The 21,299-nt window shown below is 44.9% G+C and overlaps 1 protein-coding gene across 12 annotated transcripts in view; it reads right to left on the minus strand.

Annotated features, from left to right (window-relative positions):
* The window catches only part of tcf12 (transcription factor 12), a 367,875-nt gene that overhangs the window by 257,271 nt on the left and 89,305 nt on the right, over positions 1–21,299 (minus strand). For 2 of the 12 annotated variants that reach the window (XM_038813414.1, XM_038813412.1), the window contains exon 3: positions 13,320–13,410. The exons of the other annotated variants lie outside the window; for them this stretch is intronic. The gene's annotated coding sequence lies outside the window, so the exon portion shown is untranslated. The remainder of the gene's footprint in view (positions 1–13,319; positions 13,411–21,299) is intronic. 12 annotated transcript variants of the gene reach the window in all.

Below are 21,299 nucleotides of genomic sequence, written 5' to 3' on the forward strand. Positions count from 1 at the left end.
TGGCTGTGCCATGAGCCAATTATCAGTCGTTTTCTCTTCTTATCCGTAATCTTACGATGGTAATACTGGTTGTTTAGTATCCTCCCTTTAACCATGATAGAGTATAGCCATGACCAGGGGATGGGTGGAAGATTTAAGTCTTCGTGGGTGACTCCAAAATGCAGGAGGGACATGACTCCCATTTTCTTGTTGGCTTTTTACTTCCTCTCTCAGTTAACTTGACATGTCATTGGAAAAATGTTAAAAGGATGTAATAGCACAGCATTTAGAAATACATACTATAATCAAGCAGATCCACATGGCTTCATTAAGAGGAAATCATGCCTGACAAATTTATCAGATTTCTGTGAGGTGGTAATGAGCAATATAGATTAAGGGGGACCAGGAGATGTAATATATTTGAATTTCCAAAAATCTTTCATTAAGATCTCGCACAAAATGCCTTAATAAGACAAAGGCCCATGGTATTGGCGGTGGTATACAAGCATAGATAGAAATTGGCTTAATGGGGAGAAGACAGAGTTGGGACAAGACAGCATTTTCAGGGTGACAACCTGCCACGAATGGAGTGTCACAGGGATCAGTGCAGGGGTCACAATTATTTACAATATACATTAATGACTTGGATGAGAGAAGTGAATGTGCAATTGTCAAGTTTGCGGATGACACAAAAATAGATGGGAAGGCAAGTGGTGAGGATAACAGAGTCTACAGCGGAATACAGACAAGTTAGGTGAGTGGGCAACTACTTGGCAGATGGAATATTGTGAATAATATGAAAGTGTCATAATTTATGGTTTGTATTGTGCAGTAATATTATTAAAACCTACGCTCAAAATGTTTTCAGACAGTCTGTCTGCTAGCGTTGTGATTAAAAGCCATTTTACTTGTTTGCAGATAGAGAGCTAATGTAACCAGTACAGTTGACAAGGGGGAGTCAGTCGATTTGGTATATTTGGACTTTCAGAAAGCATTTGACAAAGTCCCGCATAAGAGATTATTGTGCAAAATTAAAGCGCATGGGATTGGGGGAAATGTATTGAAGTGGATAGAAATCTGGTTGGCAGAGAGGAAACAAAGAGTAGGGATTAATGGGTCCTTTTCAAATTGGCGGGCAGTAATTAGTGGGGTACCACAGGGATCGGTGCTGGGACCCCAGCAATTCCCAATATATATTAATGATTTGGATGAGGGAACAAAATGTAACATCTCAAAGTTTGCAGATGATACCAAGTTAGGTGAATTGTGACGAGGATGCAGTGATCCTACAGCATGATCTGGACAGGCTGGGCGAGTGGGCAAATCAATGGCAGATGCAGTATATTTTGGATAAGTATGAGGTTACTCATTTTGGAAGCAAAAACAGGAAGTTAAATTACTACCCGAGTGGTTGTAAATTGGGAGAGGGGAGTGTGCAGGGGACCTGGGTGTCCTTATGCACAGTCGCTGAAGATAAGCATGCAGGTGCAGCAGGCGGTAAAGAAGGCTAATAGTATATTGGTCTTCATTGTGAGAGGTTTCAAGTATAGAAGCAGGGATGTGTTGCTGCAATTATACAGGGCCTTGGTGAGGCCACACCTGGAGTATTGTGTGCAGTTTTGGTTTCCTTTTCTGAGGAAGGATGTTCTTGCTCTCGAGGGAGTGCAGCAAAGGTTTACCAGACTGATTCCAGGGATGGCGGGACTGTCATACGAGGAGAGATTGACTAAGTTGGGATTGTTCTCGCTGGAGTTCAGAAGAATGAGGGGGAAACTCAGAGACTTATAAATTCTAACAAGACTAGACAGGGTAGATGCAGGGAAGATGTTGCCAATGATGGGTGTTTCCAGAGCCAGGGGTGACTGTCTGAGGATTCAGGGCAAACTATTTCAGACAGATACAAGGAGACATTCCTTCACACAGAGTGGTGAACTCATTATCACAGGAAGTAGTTGATGCTAAAACTTTAAATATATTCAAGAGGTGGCTAGATATAGCACTTGGGGAGAATGGGACCGAAGGGTTTGGGAAGAAAGCAGGATTAGGCTATTCACTTGGATGATCAGCCATGATCGTGATGAATGGCGGAGCAGGCTCAAAGGGCCAAAAGGCTCCTCCTGCTCCTATCTTCTACGTATCTATGTATGTAACAGAATCATGGAATTTACAGTGCAGGAAGCCATTCGGCCCATTATGTCTGCAGCGGGCCTTGGAAAGAGCACCCTAATTAAGCCCACTCCTCCATCCATTCTGTGGGAGGAAACCTGAACACCAGGAGGAAACCCACTCAGACACAGAGAGGGAAGTGCAAACTCCGCACAGTCACAAGAGGCTGGAATTGAACACAGGGCCCTGGAGTTGTGAGGCAGCAGTGCTAACCACTGTGCCACCATTTGAGTCTGGATAAACAAATCAAGGCACATATTGTAACAAGAGACAAAAGAATGCGGGGTCCTTTAACTGCAGCAGATGTAGTTAATGGGAGGGACCAGATCTGTGTGGGCAAACAAAAGCTCGGAGCGGAGCTGAAGGTTTTCAGCTTGGTCCAAAAAAGGTTGCTCTTTCCAAGGACTCTGCACCAAGATTAGTAAGCTGAAACTGGTTAACTTTATACCAGTTGCTTAATTGGAATGTAGAGGCTGGCCTCAGGAAGCAAGTTAAGATGTTGTACCTGTTCACGGTCAAGCTATTCCTTTGTTGTTGATGTGCTTAATTATGTGTTCAAATTAAAGCTTGTTTTGATATCAAAGCTGTCAATGTTATCACTCCGGTGGTACGGTAATGTTTCCAAATGCAAATAGCTACGTTTGAATTCAAGACCTGAACCAAAATTGGGGTTCTGGTCTTGATCCGTAACAATATAAATGTAGGAAAACTAAATATTATGCAATTCGGTAGGAAAAACAAAGGAGGTGATTATTTAAATGGAGGAAGACCATAGCACAGAGATTTGGGATCCTTGTGCCTAAATCACAAAAAGCTAGCATGCAAGTTCAGCAGGTATGTGGGTAGGTAAATTATTTCAAAGGGAATGAAGTATAAAAATAGGGAAGTCTTGTTAAAACTATACAAGGCACTGATTAGAGCACACCTGTAACAGAGCTGCCGGCCTTTTCCAACAGAAATCAGTATTCCTATCAAAAATCAGCATTTTGGCAGTAAAATCGGTATTTTCATTTCAAAGAAAATATGTCCACCATCTGAAGTACAAATCTAAAATGCAAATGGAAAATGAAAATCCAACGCACTAACATAGATGTACGTCATGAGTGGATGTTTTCAAATTAAGTTTCAAACATTCAGTAAATCTAATAATGAAACATTCTGTAATACTGCACAAAGAACAATGCAGCAGGGTTAAAATTACCCATTTATGAGTTTTTAAATGATTACAGGTGAATTCCAGATTCTAAGACAGCACAATAGAACCAAAGGCCACCTTCCTAAGAACTACCGAACATTTTAAAATTGCAAACACATCAATTTTCAATGCCAGACAGGCCTTCGATGATGTAGATAGTCTACACGTGTGATTGTGTAGTCAACCCTCGACATGACCTTTTAAAATTCCAATAAAGAGTTGTATGGGTATCTCAATGCGAGACCACCTGAAGAATCACAAGCATGCTGTGTGTGTGTGTGTGTGTGTGTGTGGGGGGGGGGGGGGGGGGGGGGGGGGGGGGGGGGACAAAACACGCCCTCCACACAAATCCAGCCAGCCCTTTACAGGGAGCTCCCTCTTGATATTATTTTTCCTCCCCCTAAAAAAAACTCCTCCTCTCGCTTAAATTACTCTTCTGAAGTACAGTGTGTGGGATTTGTCCGAGGGATGCAGTGGATTTCATATTTCAATGCAAGAAATTGCACTGCCGTATTCAAGCAGATTTTCTGTACGAAATAGTTGGCAGTGCTGTTGTAATACTGTGAACAGCTTTGGTCCCTTTATCCGAGGAAAGATATACTGGCACTGGAGGCAGTCCAGAGAAGGTTCACTGGATTGATTTCTGATATGGAGGGACTTTCTTATGAGGAGAGGTTGAGCCTCATTGGAGTTTAAAAGAATGATAGGCAACTTTATTGAGACAACGGATCATCAGAAAACTCGACAGGGTCGATGCTGAGAGGATGTATCCCCTTGTGGGAAAGTCTAGGGCCAGAGTGCATAATTGCAGAGCAAGGTGTTGCCATTTAATACAAAAACGAGGAGGAGTTTCATCACTTAGAGGATAATGAATCTGTGGAATTCTTTAGCGCAGGGGGCTATAGTTAAGTGAGTTCCAGGCTAAAACAGCCATGATATTTTATCAGTAAGGGAATCCAAGGTTATGGGCATACAGCGGGAAAGTAAAGGATTATCAGATCAGTCATGGCAGGGCAGATTCGATTTGCTGAATGACCGACTTCAGGTCCGAGAGCTTATAGTCATCTTTGCTAGGAGGTAATTAATTACACTTTCCTTGTTGCACAACACCAGGTCAAGTATAGCCTGCTGTGGTTGGTGCTTGATCGTGCTGCCCTCCAAAACTATCCTCAAGTCATTCCATGAACTCATCTAGGCTATCTTTGCCCACCTGATTTTTCCAGACGATATATAGATTTGACACCCCATGATTATTGCTATACTTTCTAACGAGCTCCAATGGAATGTCATCATTTATTGCAAGGGGAATGGGAATCTATTATACAGGTTGTTGGTAAGACCACATCTGGAGTGCTGTGTACAGTTTTAAAAGTGTATAAATGCCTGTGAAGCAGCTCAGAGACGGTTCAATCAATTGATATATCTGGAAGGCGGGGCTCTGGGGATGTGGGGGGAGAAGAGGATAAGACGATGACAGACTGTGCCTGTATCCATCAAGTTCAAAAAAGTGAGATACCACCTGACGAAAACACGTAAAGATCTGGAGGGGTCCTGACAGGGCGGATGCTGAAAGGGTGTTTTATCCGCTGTGGGTCAAACAAAAAACTCAATGACACAACTTCAAAATAAGGGGGCTCCCATTTAAGATGGATAAAAACAATTCTCTCTCTCTCAGGGTTGAGAATCTTTGGAACTCTCTTCCTCAAGAGAACAGCAGAGGAACAGGCATCATTAAGGCAGAGGTAAACAAATTGCTGATTAACAAGGATGTCAAAGGTTATCTGGGTTTTGGGGATGAGGATAGGTGCACCAGATGTTCGGGGAGTCCAGCGAAACACGCCCATATGTTCTGGGCATGCCCAGCACTGGAAGAATTCTGGAAGGGGGTGGCGGGGATGGTGTCGAGGGTGGTTGGATCCAGGGTCAAACCAGGGTGGGGACTCGCGATTTTTGGAGTTGCGGTAGAGCCGGGAGTGCAGGAGGCGAAAGAGGCCGGTGTCCTGGCCTTTGCGTCCCTAGTAGCCCGTCAAGGATTCTGCTACAGTGGAAGGATGCAAGGCCCCCAAGTGTGGAGACCTGGATCAGTGGCATGGCGGGATTTATAAAACTGGAAAGGGTCAAATTTGCCCTGAGAGGATCAATACAAGGGTTCTATAAACGATGGCAGCCTTTTCTGGACTTCCTGGCTCAAAGATAGGTATCTTGGTCAATAGCAGCAGCAACCGGGCCGGGGGGGGGGGGGGGGGGGGGGGGGGGGGGGGGCGGGGGGGGGGGGGGGGGTGTTCCTTATTGTTGTGTCTATTCTGTAACTTTATATGGTGTTAATTTGCATTGTTGTTAAAATGCTGTGTTGTTCATGGAGGTGGGGCGAATGTTTATCATTGTTAATATTATTGTTATTTTTGGTATTTTACTAAGGTGCGTTATTGTTGTATACATTCAAAATTTTTCAATAAAAATTATTTTTTAAAAAAAAGGTTATCGGGGTTGCTGAAATGTGGAGTTGAGGTCGCAATCAGATCAGCCATGATCTTATTGAATGGCGGAGCAGGCTCTAGGTGCTGAATGGCTTATACCTGCTCCTACGTTTGATGTTTGTATGTACTTCCTTGAATTCAAAATTGCTTAATTCAAATGATCAGACATTTAAAAAAATAAATTCCATTTCCACTGTCAATTTATGTGAGTTTAGTTTTAGTTTGTTTCAATGCAATTTGAATTATTTGGTGGTCGAGACACCATGATTACAGAGGCCTGCTGACAAAAACCTAGACACTTGGCCATCTTCCAAATTTTGAGACACGAGCATGGGTTCAACAAAATAGGAGCCATTCTTTGTATTTTAATATTCCTGTTCATGAACTTTAGAAACTTGGAATGGGGTTCGATAATACATCTTCAATGCATTATTTGCATTTCTAATTGGACAAATGTGTAATTGTTAGTTTAAAAAACTCAGCACCAAGATTGATTAAATTGATACTGAAATTCTGGTACTTGTTTTTAAATCCCTCCATAACCTCATGCCACCTATCTGCAATCACTTTCAACTTTACAGCTGCCCTCCCCTCTGACCTGGCAATTTTCAATTTTGGTCACATGAGCACTTGATTTCAATTGCTCCACCATTTGCAGCTGCGACTTCAGCCCTAAACTCGCTAATTCTAATTAAAGAGCCATGGACATGCAACCTTAATGTTTCTCTCTCTCTCTCTGGTTAAGCTCACTCGGCTAAATCACTGGCTTTTAAAGCAGACCAAGCAGGCCAGCAGCACGGTTCGATTCCCGTACCAGCCTCCCCGGACAGGCGCCGGAATGTGGCGACTAGGGGCTTTTAACAGTAACTTCATTGAAGCCTACTCGTGAGAATAAGCGATTTTCATTTCATTTTTCTCTCTCCAGATGTTGCCTGACCAGCTGAGTGTTTGAGAAATTATGATTTCTGAAAGTCCCTTACTACATCTCTGTGCTGGTTTAGCACACTGGGCTAAATCACTGGCTTTTAAAGCAGACCAGCAGCACAGTTCAAGTCCCGTACCAGCCTCCCCGAACAGGCGCCGGAATGTGGCGATTAGGGGCTTTTCACAGTAACTTCATTGAAGCCTACTCGTCACAATAAGCAATTTTCATTTTTTTCATTTCTTGGCCTCCTTTTAGCTGCTCCTTAAATCTTACCCTTTAACCATACCTTCAGTTACTTAACCGAACATCGCATGTGGCTCTGCATTAATGTTTTGTTTGATAGTACTTGTAAAAAGCACCTTTGATTTTATTATATTCAATGCAAGTCATTGTTGTTGCTTCTGTCAGATTACCCAAGACAGATTTTGAGCTTGATAATTAAGAAATGTCTGCCAAGATTCTACAAGTTGGGTTTCAGGTCTTTGATTCTGAAAGAATGAAACTGAAAGATGTTTGAAAATGGCCATGTCAGTTATGTACATTTGGCTTGCGAGACAAAAAAGACCCAAGTCCAGTCACATGCTACAACAGAATTGAGTTACCTCATAAGGCCTTCCTATTGATGCTCTTATTTCCTATTCATTTTATCACTATTATTTTTGATCTACAGAACTGTAATGAGACATACCTTTAAATCAAGAAGGGAAAGTGAGGAACTCAAAAGTGGCAACAAAAAAAAAGTACACTGTGCTATGAAGATTCAGGTCAGAACTCAGACTTTATGGCACCCGAGAGATTGGAGGGATTTGGTTTGATTGGTTGGCTGGTGGCCAATGGATTGGCCAGGGACAGTACTCTGCCAGGCAACAGACAATATTTGGATCCTGCAAGGCATTTTTTTTCTCTCCCCCATACAACCCAGCAGAAAGTTCCTGGACACAGAGGAGAGGGTGTGTGATGCTCTTTCGCTCTTTCTCAAAAGGTTTCCTGCCTGCTGCTTCTCAATCTGCAGAGAAGTCTCGGGACCCTGATGAATCGACGGTGAAAACTATAACAGAGTGAAAGCACAAAGACATTACCGAACTGGAGGCCTAGACTGAAGATAGATATAACTGGAAGATATTTTGATTGTTTGAATATTAAACTGTACACCAAATAAAGTATTAGCCTCATTAAATGTGCAAAACAAATAAAGCAAAAAGTTCATCGTTCATACAATTTACAGTGCAGAAGGGGGCCATTTGGCCCATCGGGAGTGCACCAGCCCTTGGAAATATCTACACCCACACCTCCACCCTATCCCCATAACCCCACCTACCCTTTTTTGGATATCAAGGGCAACTTAGCACAGGCAATCCACTTAACCTGCACATCTTTGGACTGAGGGAGGAAACAGGAGCACACGGAGAAAACCCAGACAGACACGTGAAGAACGTGCAGACTCCGCACAGACAGTCATCCAAGCCGAGAATCGAACCTGGGATCCTGAAGCTGTGAAGCAACTATGCTACCCACTGTGCTACAAGTTAGATCTATGGAAACTTTAGCAGTGCATTATATCGGAAACAAATGAAAAACGAAGAGCATCAGTTATTCAAATTTTCGCTCCAGGCTTTTTTCTCTCCCTAAGAGTTCAGACATTTCGAGTCTTCTTCAATTTGGTATAGGTGTGAACCTTGGCTCCAATCCTTGGAGTCAGAAGGTTATGGGTTCTATTGTCACTCCAGTGACTTGAGCATATGATCACGGCTGGCACTTCAAAGCAACACTGAAGTAATTGGAAGTGTTGATTTTCAGATGAAACATGAAATTGAGATCCCATCTACCTTTCAGGTTGTCTGTGGTTCTATATTCCCCAGTATGAATTAAAAGCTTTGGAGGGAAATATTATGAGGTTGGGTTTAGAAGACTCCACCAACTTATGAAATAAAACCAGAAAGTGTGAGAAATGTACAGCAGGTCAGATAACGTCTGCTCTCGAGGGAGTGCAGCAAAGGTTTCCCAGACTGATTCCAGGGATGGTGGGACTGTCATACGAGGAGAGATCGACTAAGTTGGGATTGTTCTCGCTGGAGTTCAGATAAATGAGATGGGGGGGGGGGGGGGAATCTCAGAGACTTATAAAATTCTAACAGGACTAGACAAGATACATGCAGGGAAAATGCTCCCAATGGTGGGCGTGTCCTGAACCAGGGGTCGCAGTCTGAGGATTCAGGGTAAACCATTTCGGACAGAGAAAGAGTGGTGAGCCTGTGGACTTAATTACCACAGGAAGTAGTTGATGCTAAAACGTTGAATATATTCAAGAGGCGGCTAGATATAGTACTTGGGACAAATGGGATCAAAAGTTATGGGGAGAAAGCAGAATGAGGCTATTGAGTTGGATGATCAGCCATGACAGTGATAAATGGCGGAGCAGGCTCGAACGGCCAAAAGGCCTCTTCTATGTATCAATGTATCTACTGTTTCAGATTCATGCCCTTTCAACAAACAAAACGATGGGCTCTGAGAAAAGGCCGTCAAACTGAAATGTTAACTATTTATGTTTCCACAGATGCTGCCCCACTTGCTGATTATTTCCAACATTTTCAGCTTTGATTTCAGGATTCAAGCATCTGCAGTATATGGATTTTGTTTGCACCAGTTTATTTTGATATGTTCAGTCTCCAGTGCTCCCATGACCAAGAGTGATACGGATTTTGCTAGAATCAGCAGAAGAAATCAAAAAGCTGATGAGGAACCAATGCATCAACAATATCATTGTTTTATGAGGATATATTGATTTGATCCTGACATATTTTCTCCGATTTAAAACTGGGAAACAAGAGGCTATCAGAAACTCCACTTCAGTCTTACACGTTACGAAAATATAACTAGTGTCAGTTCGCTGGTGTGACACAGAGACGTTTTCTCTCAAAAAAACGTAAAAGTGGAGAATACAATTCATCTGAACAGTACATTGATGGAACAATCCAGGGAAGGCTCATGTGCTTTTGTTAAATCCACTCTCCCAAGATGATTATAACAAACCACAAACTTACACATGCTGTGTGATGAAACCTGTAATTTCCCAGTGGCCGTCCTATGTATCAAACATCTTACTCAAGGTGTTCAAAGTTGATCAGGGATGGCAGAAGTAGTAAAGGACAGAGTGTTGCTTCTATTTCTGCCATGTTGCTGCACCTGATGCTCAGCAAAACTCTAATCTGATTATGTATCTGCCATGCCTCATCAACAGCTTGGTTACATTTTTCAGACGATGGTTCTCCCAACAATGAACACAAAATTACAGTTGGTTTAATATCATAATGCTTTTCACAATTGCAATTGGAACCTGCTGTTCAGTTATGCATTCTCTTTTCTCGAGGATACTGGAAAAATAACCTCTCTGTCCACTATGACAAGCTCTTCCAAACAAGTATTTGCTCAAAATATTCTAATGCAACACTGCAGTACCGGGACTGCTACATATGTGCAACATTTATCATATGGTGTTGGACCATGCCAAAGCAACCAACTTATTTAAGGGTATTTTGACTCAAAATTCACTTCAAGTCATAAATCTCATACGGTAACATTGTGATGCTATATCATTGACGTTTGACTTCGTAACACAGACTCTGGAGATCAGCAATCACAAAACTCAGTCACAGACAAAAACTATACGAGTCTGGCAGAATTTGAGATTTTCAAGCATAAGCATTAATTGTCACATAACATTCCATTTTACTTGCATTGAACACGAGTATACATTAGCAGCATTATACTGGTCATCAGTAAGCCCATTTTTCAAATGGAGATGCGATAACAAAACCCTTCCATTTTCTCGTCGACCATCCAAAAGAGCACTCTACCTCGGCCCACTCCCTCGCCCTACCCCTGTAACCCCGCTCATTGATCATGGTTAATCCACCGATCGTACACACCTTTAGCCTGTGGGAAGAAACCAGAGCATCCAAAGGAAACCCATGTAGATAGTGCAAGAACGTGTAAACTCCACAGTCACCCAAGGCTGAAATTGAGTCCGGGTCCTTGGCGCTGGAGGCAGCAGTGCTTACCATTCTGCCACCTGCCGCCATTCTTCCATGGTGTACCGAGTAATGCATTGTATTACTGTCCCAATATTGTGTTGTATCCAAGAACAGCATGCATCAATTCCCCGGGATTGGGTGCTGCTGAACTTTGCACGATGGCACTTGTTGGGGAACAAAGGATTTCAACCAGTTTTCTTATTCAGTTGCATTTATCCTTATCGGTCATTACCCCCAGTTTAACTGCAATTAGTTACAGTTTTAGGTGTTCTGATTCAGGATTTATCCCATGGGGGTAACACAACTACCAATCTTCTTCAGGTCTCCAGCTCAAAATTTTCACAGGGCAAAACAATGAAGAGAATTAAATAGAAGAGAACTTGGAGAGGAGGCTGCCAGAACTCAAGGACTAGAACTGGTTGGTGGGATGCAGCTTTTGTTATCCTGACTGCTCAGTATCAAAGTCTCCTTCTTCAGTAAAAACAAGATCAGCTGAATTGGACATTCTGAATTCCCCCTCAGTGTACCCGAACAGGGGCCAGAGTGCAACAACTAGGGGATCTTCACAGTAACTTCATTGCAGTGTTAATGTAAGCCTACGTGTGACAATAAAGATTATTACAATTACAATTAATGCAAGTAAATTTTTGATTTGAGTATGGAAATTTGCTTTTTGAAATCAAGGGCTTTAGCTCAGTAACACCAATCATTAAGTAACTCACGTTTTGTCCCCATTATTTTCAAAAGGAAGAATATTTTGCATCCGTAACAGATTGCAACATCTGGAGAGCACCGATACGCCTATTTTATTACATTTTTAGTGGATCTCCTGTGGTGTTATTCACCACATGAGAGAGGACATGCTGTTTTCATAATGGGGTATGTGCTATGTAATGCAGTGTACTAGCGTCACTCACTTTGTGACTGATGTGAAAATCCATCTTTATTACAAGATTTTCAGGATTGATTTCTGCAATTATGTCCATCTGTGCAAAAAGCTACAATTACAAAACTTATCCAGAGTGGGTCGGCTTATAGGACAGGAGAATAAAGGAAAAGATGACATTTTGGAAAAGTATTTTGGGTAATTTCTGTTAAATGGATTCCAAGTCAGATGGTGAAGCATAGAACTAGATGCCAATCCTTCTTGATAATGGGTTGATGTACAGAATGCCTTTGACACACTACCCGGTGTCCCAACAGTCTTTCTTTGTATTTAAACTTAATTACTTAATTAAGCAATATCCTTTACCAGTGTATCTTGGCAAACATACCATTAACAGATTCCCCTTTCTTCCTTTAATGAAGAGTTTACAACACAATTAAAGAACAATTTACCTGTCCACACTATTGAACTGTCCAATCAAGCTTCTTATCTGTCGTTTTTTCTTTGGCTGCAACATCATCTGTGATGATTCAAGTTTATCCTTGGCATATTCTGCTTCTCGTCAAAGCCTATATATTTAATGGCCCGTACTAAGACTGACTTCCAATATTCCCTCTGATCTCATCTTTAAAAAATTGCTTAAATTCCACACAAAGTACCATACAAAGTTATAGGCATGCATCATGGAGACTTGCGGTCCACATGTGAAGGAAACACGTGGTGTTTCTCTGGACGATTTTACAAATTGTTTTTTTTTTACTGTGCTGATATTTTATTTTATTTGCTACCGCAAAACTAACCTAAACACTCAAGTACCAAGTTTATCCAAATATGCTTCAATATTTAAAGCATACAGCAGGGGGAAATGATAAAATGAGACGGACACACCTCCTGAGACAGCTTCATTTAAAGATGGTGACCAGCTCCCTCATGCCTTTGACGACGGAAACTATTGAACAAAATACCCGTCACTGAGCTTGACAAATCTCAAAGAAGTTTGGTTCTGGAACTGAAAAATTTTTTGGAAGAGATACAGGGTCCAATTTGGTCCTCCTTCGGTACCATTCACCTAGCTGTTGATTTGCGCAGCAACATCGACACAGCCCTCTCGGACCACAGCAACAGGATCTGTGCATTGGGAGTCCAAGCTGACTGTGGCGATTATGGAAATCGTGTCACTGCGGGTCAAAGTCGGATCACTGAGAAAACCAGTCAGGGTGACAAAATCTATGCATTGTTGGCCCACCGGAGGGAGCTACGGGCAGAATCCCAACACAATTTATGTAAGATTTATTCAAAAAAGGTGGTGGACAGGGAAACATTGCCAAAACCATCTGAGCTGGACAAAGCACATTATGCCCTCCGACTGAAGCCTTGTCCAGGTGACCACCACCTACACCTACACACACACCCCGCCCCCCACTTTAGGAAGGAACTTGTTCATCAGTGGGTAAGGGAACATTGCAATGTCACTTATCAAGGCCACCCAATTCGGATTTAGCGGGAGAGTCCACTCTCTACAAAGAGTACACTTATGGTTGACTCACCCTGTCCGTCTCTGCCAGACAATGCAGATTCTTTCCTTCAGTGGTACGTACTCAACAACTAACTGTAGATTTTATGGAGGTAATAATGACTGGCAATTATGCGCTTTCAATACCTGGTCATTGTTATCTACACTCAGGATCACCAAAGACGGACCTGTTGAAAGTAGATCTGTGGACTAGTCTCTCATCCGAATCGTACTCCAGCTATGGGGGAAGGACAGCATTTATTTATTTTCATGGCAATTTATTGCTGCATGTTCCGATCTCCATGAGGATATCTCAGCTGATACATTCAGTTACGGTCAAGATATTTAGTTACCACGAGTTTAGTCCAAATGTTTGGTATAACCTAGTTTAATTACGGAGCTAGCCAAGAGGTTGATAGATTTTGTGTTGTTGTTCTGGGCTATCATGTGCTTGAATGTCTGTATTGGCCACTTAATATGCTGACAACCAAGGGTTTGTTTTATTATTGGAATGCATTTGAGCTTTTACAGTGCAGCTGTAGTTGGCAACTTTCCAATGGCGTGGTACTTAACGTAGTTCATATGTGGGGGAGGGGTCGCTCCCCTCTAATGAGGTTGTTGAGTCATTGGATGCTATGCACAATGCTGCTCGTCTTGATTGTAATGGAAAGCATAGGATTTAATTTAGTTTTATTCCGTTTGAGGTACATTATCACACTGTTCATTTTTTGTTCGAGCAGTTTTGGAGTGGAATGGAGTGATTGTTCGGAGAAGGGAGGAGGATGGCATGGATTTTTTAGGTTGACAGTAACCATGGATCTTTCTATATTTGGCCATTCTCACTGTACATTGGATCCTCTTGGCCTCGTTTTCTTTCCCTTTCATTTCACTGATCTGTTTGCAAAGTCTTCCTATACGCATGAGACACTCAGGTTGCCAAATTGGGACTAGTTAAATTGAATGTTAATGGGTTAAAGACGCAGTAAAACATTCAAAAGTGTTTTCACATCTCAAGAGCCTGAACACATATGTTGCATTCCTTTAAGAAGCACATCTTCCAGTTAAAGATCACACCAGATTATGTAAAGCATGGGTTGGCCAGGTATTTCACTCCAGCTTAATGGCAGAGCTAGCGGTGGATAATATTTATTAACAAAACAATAGTTTTTCCCCTTTAATGTAAGCTCAGATCTTGGTGGATCTTAGACAATAGTTAGTGGCGCACCTTTTCAAACCCTTGCTGTTTTGGCAAACATCTATGCCACTAACTGGGATTCATTGCACCTATCTTCCCTTCCCAATCTAGATATACACCATCTCAGATTCGGAGGGGATCTAAACTGTGTCATAGATCGCGGGCTGGAACTCTCAAGCTTCAAGACCTTCACGTTTATGACTCAAATCAGTTGTGTTGACCTTTGGCATTTCCTCCACCGAACCACTGGGCCCTTTTCTGACTTCTCCACCAAGTTTACTCGCACATCGACCAGTTCATTAAAAAAAATAGAACTCTGCTCCACTCGGTCAAAACAACCGAGTATTCTTCCATAGTTACTTTGGGCCATGTGGCTCCACTTAGGGGCTGGTTTAGCACAGTGCGAAAAATAGCTGGCTTGCAATGCAGAACAATGCCAGCAGCACGGGTTCAATTCCCATACCGGCCTCCCTGAACAGACGCCGGAATGTGGTGACGAGGGGCTTTCCAAAGTAGCTTCTGTCATGTGAGAGTACCTTTAAGAAATGCGTGTTTATAAATGGGTGTGTATATAAATATCTGTAGTGAGAGTACCCTTAAGAAATGGGTGTTTACTACTGCAGTGATGCCAGAGAGTGGGTGGAGCTAAGTTGTCTGTCAGCTTTTTACTTTTGTTTTTGAGCAGGCTGCAGGGTGTGTTTTAGTTTTGTTTTCAGTGTTGGAGCTGAAGCCAGACCAAGCAGGTGTACTGCTGTTCTCTCTGCCATCAAAAGACTATCTCTTGATCATTTGGTGAATTCAGAATTATAAATGTTTTCAGTAGTGACTAACCTGATGTGCTTTTGATAAAGGTTTTGTTTCGAGTTGTATGGATGTTAAAAAGGAAAGCTTAAAGGATTACTTGTTCGCTTATGCACCATATTTGCAAGAAGATTTATTCTTGCTATCCAAGCTTGGCTCCGCATTTGCCTTGTGGAGAAAGGATCTGAGCATTTTATTGATGTTTATAAATGGATCCTTTGCCAGCTTTAATGAGCTTGCAGTAAATTTAACCTGCCTCTTTCTGGTCTTTACCACTACTTTCAAGCCTGCAGATTTGCTCCCTTTCATTGCTCATTCTTTTCAAGCCACTTCCAAATACATTTTTGGGAAGTGATTCAGTCTCTGCCTCAAACAGTTACAGTTTTATTTCAAGATTGTATGATCTCATGTTATTGTCCAGTCCCTCCCCTCGTATGACTGGAAAGCGGTATGTGGGCTTGCCCTTGCGGATGGCTGGTGAAATGGAGCCCTTCTGAGGGTCAACTCCACATTCTCCTGTGCTTGCTTAAGTTGAACTAATGAAAAGTTTTGCACAAAATTCATTTCGCCAGGGCCAGAATAAGCAAATTTTTTTCAATACAAACAGCAAATCTGACAGGTGTTCACTTGTCCCTGCAGACCATACCCAGATGTTTTGGTTGTGCTCAAAGTTGGCTTTTTTTTGGTCTCCTTCAAACATTCTCACCAAAGTTTTAGATACTAATTTAGAGCCTCATCCTTGGATAGCCTTATTTGGAGTCCCACCTAAACCAGACCATCACACGAAGAATCAGGCGGACATCACTGCATTGACGTCATTAATAGGCTGATTCTATTAACTTGAAGGAGCCATTGTTTTATCCTTAACTCAATGCCTTATCTTCATTTGGAGAAGATCAAATACGCCGTAAGAGGATCTACTGAGAATTTCTGTTGCAGACGACAGGCAGCATTTTATTTCTTTCTTTAAACAGGTAATTACTGTCAACTGTTCGGGGTTGTTTTTTTTTTTTGCAAAGGGAGGTTTTCTTGTTTGTTTACTGGGGGGGGGTGGGAGCTGAAAAATCAACAACATTTTTCTTTTTTTTTTTTACAAACATGCGTCATAAAAATGCCTGACAGTTTCTCTTTGGGGTACCAGCAGAACATAGCTGAATCTTCTTCCAGTCAAGTGCAATTTGCCTTCAGCAGTGCAGACCTAACCAAGCAATACTACACACCCGACAGATCATTTAATCCAAACCATAAAGAAATGTCTAGTTTCCACAGCTTTCCTTCTATACTGCTCACCTCTTTGGGGGACAGCTTCAAAAACACTTATCTTTGAAATGTTTCACCATGCAAAAAAAAAAAAATGCACATTTGCCATGACCTGCATTCCCACGAATGAGGCCAACAGAGCTAAGAAAATTTTCACAGTAGCTTCTTCTGCCTTCAGGGAGCAGACCAACATCTTGGGCAGGGTTCTCTGATCCTGGGGCTTAAGTGTTGACGCTGTCGTAAACTTCAGAGCATTTTATGACGGCGTCATCTGGCCTCTAGGATCAGCAATCCTGCACAGGGGGCCAGCAGGGCACTGGAGCGCCTCACGCAGCTCCAGCTGTCAATACAGGTGCCAGCACGGCCAGCGCAAGTTTGCGCATGCGCATGGGTTGCCATTTATGCATCGGCTCCCAAGCAACATGACGGAGCCCTACAGGGGCCGGCGTGGAGGAATATAGTCCCCCCACCCCACCGCGGGTCGGAAAATCCCACCCCTCATCTTCTGGTCCTTCTTCAAAACCTTGCTCTATCAATCTCACTTTAACCTTATATGTCCCATCTGGGAGTACTTTTTCCATACATATCCATCCTTGAGATTAGACGATCAGGCTAGCAATTCCCTATCTGGTACTGTTAGTAAACACTAAATATTTTCCAACTCATTTTGTTTGGCCCCTCTTATTAGATTATCTACCAATTTCTTTGCAGCCATCAGAACGTGAATACCTCATCATCTTTTATTAATTGCTTAGATTCTGAAGCCCCGGTTCAACCCATAAACCGGTATGACACTGCCATGTTGGAAAACCACAGTCTTCCCATCACCTTAACCAGACTGTTACAGATCCTCCCTCTCTTCAATAGCATATCAGATCCCAGGGTTAAAGTTGATCTCAGACTGTCTTACACAATGCCGAATTTGCAGAGACTTGTGCCTTGATGAACACTCTTCTCCTTGCTTGTGGACAATTCAATTTTGCACACGCAGAACTAATTCTAGTCCCTTCAAGGGCCAGTGGAGTAATCACACAGCCAAGTATTTTAGGCTTCCTCCATAGACCAACTGAGACAAACTAATGCCTTGAACGTGTTAGCAGATGTTAGCTTGCAGTCTGGTTAGCCGGCTAAGATCTTGTACAACACTTACATCACTACAGAAAAATGTTACCGTGTCTATAAAATGGAAAGTGAAAATTAATTCTGAAGAAGTCACGCTGGACTCAAAATAAACGCAGTTTCTCTTCACATGTGCTCGACTTGCTGAGTTTTTCCAGAATGATTTTTAGTTGAGATGTTCAACAGCCACAGTTTTCAAGATTAAAATGTCTGTTCTTGTCCCACACCTTTAAATCCATAGCTACTATATTAAAAGTATCATACTGATGACTTCCAGTGGCGGGAATGAGGAGCTAAGCCGCACGTTCGGCAGCTCCCGCTTTCTTTGGACTTTCGGGCTCTTTTAAGAGCCCGCAACGGCGCTGTTTCGACTTTTCCCCGGGGGGAAACCCAGCCAGTGTGCCCAGCGGCCGGTGGATGGACTGGACTCGCAGTGGAGGGGTCCAGAAGTCGGTATTACCACAGAGAAAGGCGAGAGGCAGAAAAAGCAAGATGGCGACAGGCGGGGAAGAAGCAGCAGCGTGGCAGCAGTGGGCGCGGGAGCAGCAGGAGCTGCTTCAGCGCTCCTTCAAGGAGCTCAAAGCCGAGATTTTGGAGCCGTTTAAGGCCTCGCTGGACAAGCTGGTGGCGACTCAGACCGTGGAGATTCGGGAGCTGTGGCACAAGGCTTCGGAGAATGAGGATGAGCTTTTGGGCCTGGCAGTGGAAGTGGAGTCACACGAGGCACTGCACAAGAAATGGGAGGCGAGGATGGAGGAGATGGAGAACCGCTCCAGAAGAATCTACGGATTTTGGGCCTCTCGGAGGGGTTGGAAGGTTCGGATTTGGCGGCCTATGTGGTCCTAATGTTAAACTCGCTGATGGGTGCGGGGCCGTTTCGTGGTCCCCTGGAGCTGGAAGGCTCCCATCGAGTGCTGCAGCGGAAGCCCAGGCCGAACGAACCGCCCAGAGTGGTGCTGGTCCGTTTTCACCGCTTGGTTGACCGGGAGTGCGTGTTGAGGTGGGCGAAGAAGGAGAGGAGGTGGGAGAACACGGACGTTCGGATTTTTCAGGACTGGAGCGCGGAGGTGGCGAGGAGAAGAGCTGGCTTCATTCGAGCGAAGGGAGTGCTCCACAGGAAGGGGGTCAAGTTTGGCCTTCTACAGCCGGCTCGCCTCTGCGTCACGTACAAGGACCGCCAGCTCTATTTTGACTCTCCGGCAGAGGCCTAGGCTTTTGTCCAGGCTGAGAACTTGGATTCGGACTGAGGAGCTGGGGGGAAATGTACTTTGTTTGGAGGCTTTGCCCTCTTAGGTATCCTTTCGCCTATATTGGCTGTGTTTGCTGATGGTTGTTTCCTGTTTGTTTTCGCTATTTTAGTTATGGTTATTTGGGTTCTTTCGGGGTTTCTTTGGGGCTGTTGGTTATTTATTGTGGTGCTTTTTTTTTGTTTTTTCCACTGGTGAGTTGGGGAGTAGTTTGGGGTCACGATGGGTCATGTGTCCGTCTTTTTCCCGCGTGTTGGGTCGAGGGGCGGGGCTCGTGTTGGAAGCGCGGGCTTTCTTCCTGCGCTGGGGGAATTGGGGGCGGCGCTGGTAGGGAGGGATTGGTGGCTGTGTTGCATGGGGGGGGGGGGGTCGTAGTTATGGCGGGAGTAGCCGGGGTCAGCAGAAGTCAGCTGACTCACGGAAGCATAATGTTGGGGGTAACGCAGCTAGGGTGGGGCCATAGCTTGGGGGGGGGGGGGGCAGGTTGTTGCTGCAGGGACTGTGAGGGAATGGATGATGAAGGGGGGGTTGGCCACGGTGGGGAGCGGGCTTCGGGGGTTCCCTGGCCATGTGGTGGGTTGAGGCAGAGGAGGAAGTATGTGGGCGGATTCGTAGGGGTATAGAGAGGTATCTGGAAACCAATGACAACGGGGAGGTGCAGGTTGGGATGGTTTGGGAAGCGTTAAAGGCAGTAATAAGAGGGGAGCTGATATCTATTCGGGCGCACAGGGAGGGTGGAGAGGGTCGAGAGGGAGGGGCTGGTGGAGCAGATGGTCAGGGTGGATAGGAGATATGCAGACACCCCGGAGGAGGGGCTTCTGAGGAAGCGGCGCAGTCTCCAGGCGGAGTTTGACACTTTAACCACCCATAAGGCGGAGGCGCAGTGGAGAAGTGCACAGGGGGCGGCGTATGAGTACGGGGAGAAGGCAAGTCGGATGTTGGCTCACCAGCTCCGGAAGCGGGAGGCAGCTAGAGAAATTGGGGGAGCCACGGATGCAGGTGGGAACTTAGTGCGGGGTGGAAAGGACATCAATGGGGTGTTCAGATCCTTTTAGGAGGGGCTGTACCGGGCGGTACCCTCCGGGGAAGCAGGCGGGATGGACTGCTTTTTGGATAAGGTGGAGTTCCCAAGAATAGGGGACGAGCGGGTGGAGGGTTTGGGGGCCCCAATTGAGTTGGAGGAGCTGGTGGAGGCGTTGGGAAGCATGCAGACAGGGAAAGCGGCGGGGCCTGACGGGTTCCCGGTGGAATTTTACAAGAAATTTTTAGATTTGCTGGGCCCGCTGCTGGTGAGGACCCTGAATGAGGCAGGGGGGTGGTGGTGACGAATGGGAGGAGGTCAGAGGACTTTCGGCTTTCCAAAGGGACGAGGCAGGGGTGCCCCTCGTCTCCCCTGCTCTTCGCGTTAGCACCGGCTGTCGCTGTATGCAGATGATCTGCTGTTGTATGTCGCAGACCCGGCTGAGGGGATGCCAGAGGTGCTGAGGATACTGGAGAAGTTTGGGTACTTTTCGGGATACCAGCTCAATGTGGGGAAAAGCGAGCTGTTTGTCCTGCACCCGGGGGGTCAGGAGAGGGAGATAGGGGAACTCCCGTTGAGGAGGGCCGAGAGGAGCTTTAGGTATCTTGGGGTCCACGTGGCTAGGACCTGGGGGGGCTATGCATAGGCTTAACTTTTCGCGGCTGGTGGGGCAGATGGAGGAGTTCAGGAGGTGGGATGCGCTGCCGCTCTCGTTGGCGGGCAGGGTCCAGTCGGTTAAAATGACCATGCTCCCGGGGTTTTTGTTTCTTTTCCAGTGCCTCCCCATATTGATCCCAAAGGCTTTTTTCAGACGGGTGAATAAGTCGATTCTGGGGTTTGTGTGGGTGCGGAAGGCCCCGAGTGTAAGTAGGGCATTTTTGGAGCGAAGAAAGGAGGTAGGGGGCCTGGCGCTGCCCAACCTGTGTCGATATTATTGGGCGGCGAACGCGGCGATGATTCGCAGGTGGGTGATGGAAGGGGAGGGTGACGCATGGAAGACACTGGAGGTAGCGTCCTGTGCGGGTACAAGTCTGGAGGCTTTGGTGACGGCCCCAGTTCCACTCCCCCCGGCAAAGTACTCCACGAGTCCAGTGGTGGTTGCGTCCCTCAAAATCTGGGGACAGTGGAGGCGGCATAGGGCCTCAGTTTGGGCCTAGATACAGGGCAATCACCGTTTTGCGCCAGGGAGAACGAGTGGGGGATTTGGGAGTTGGCACAGGGCAGGCATCAGACAGTTTGGGGACCTCTTCTTGGATGGGAAGTTCGCGACTCTGGAGGAGCTGTTGGGGAAGTGGGACCTCCCCCCGGAAACGCTTTTAGGTATATGTAGGTCAGGGACTTTGTTAAGTGGCAGGTGGAGGAGTTTTCGCGGCTGCCGCCAAGGGGGGTGCAGGACAGGGTGCTTTCGGGGACGTGGGTCAGGGAAGGGAAGATCTCGGCTATCTACCAACTGATGCAGGAGGAGGAGGAGGCCTCAGTAGATG

Source organism: Scyliorhinus canicula, chromosome 12 (genome assembly GCF_902713615.1).
Source record: "Scyliorhinus canicula chromosome 12, sScyCan1.1, whole genome shotgun sequence".
Classification (NCBI taxonomy): Eukaryota; Metazoa; Chordata; class Chondrichthyes; order Carcharhiniformes; family Scyliorhinidae; genus Scyliorhinus; species Scyliorhinus canicula.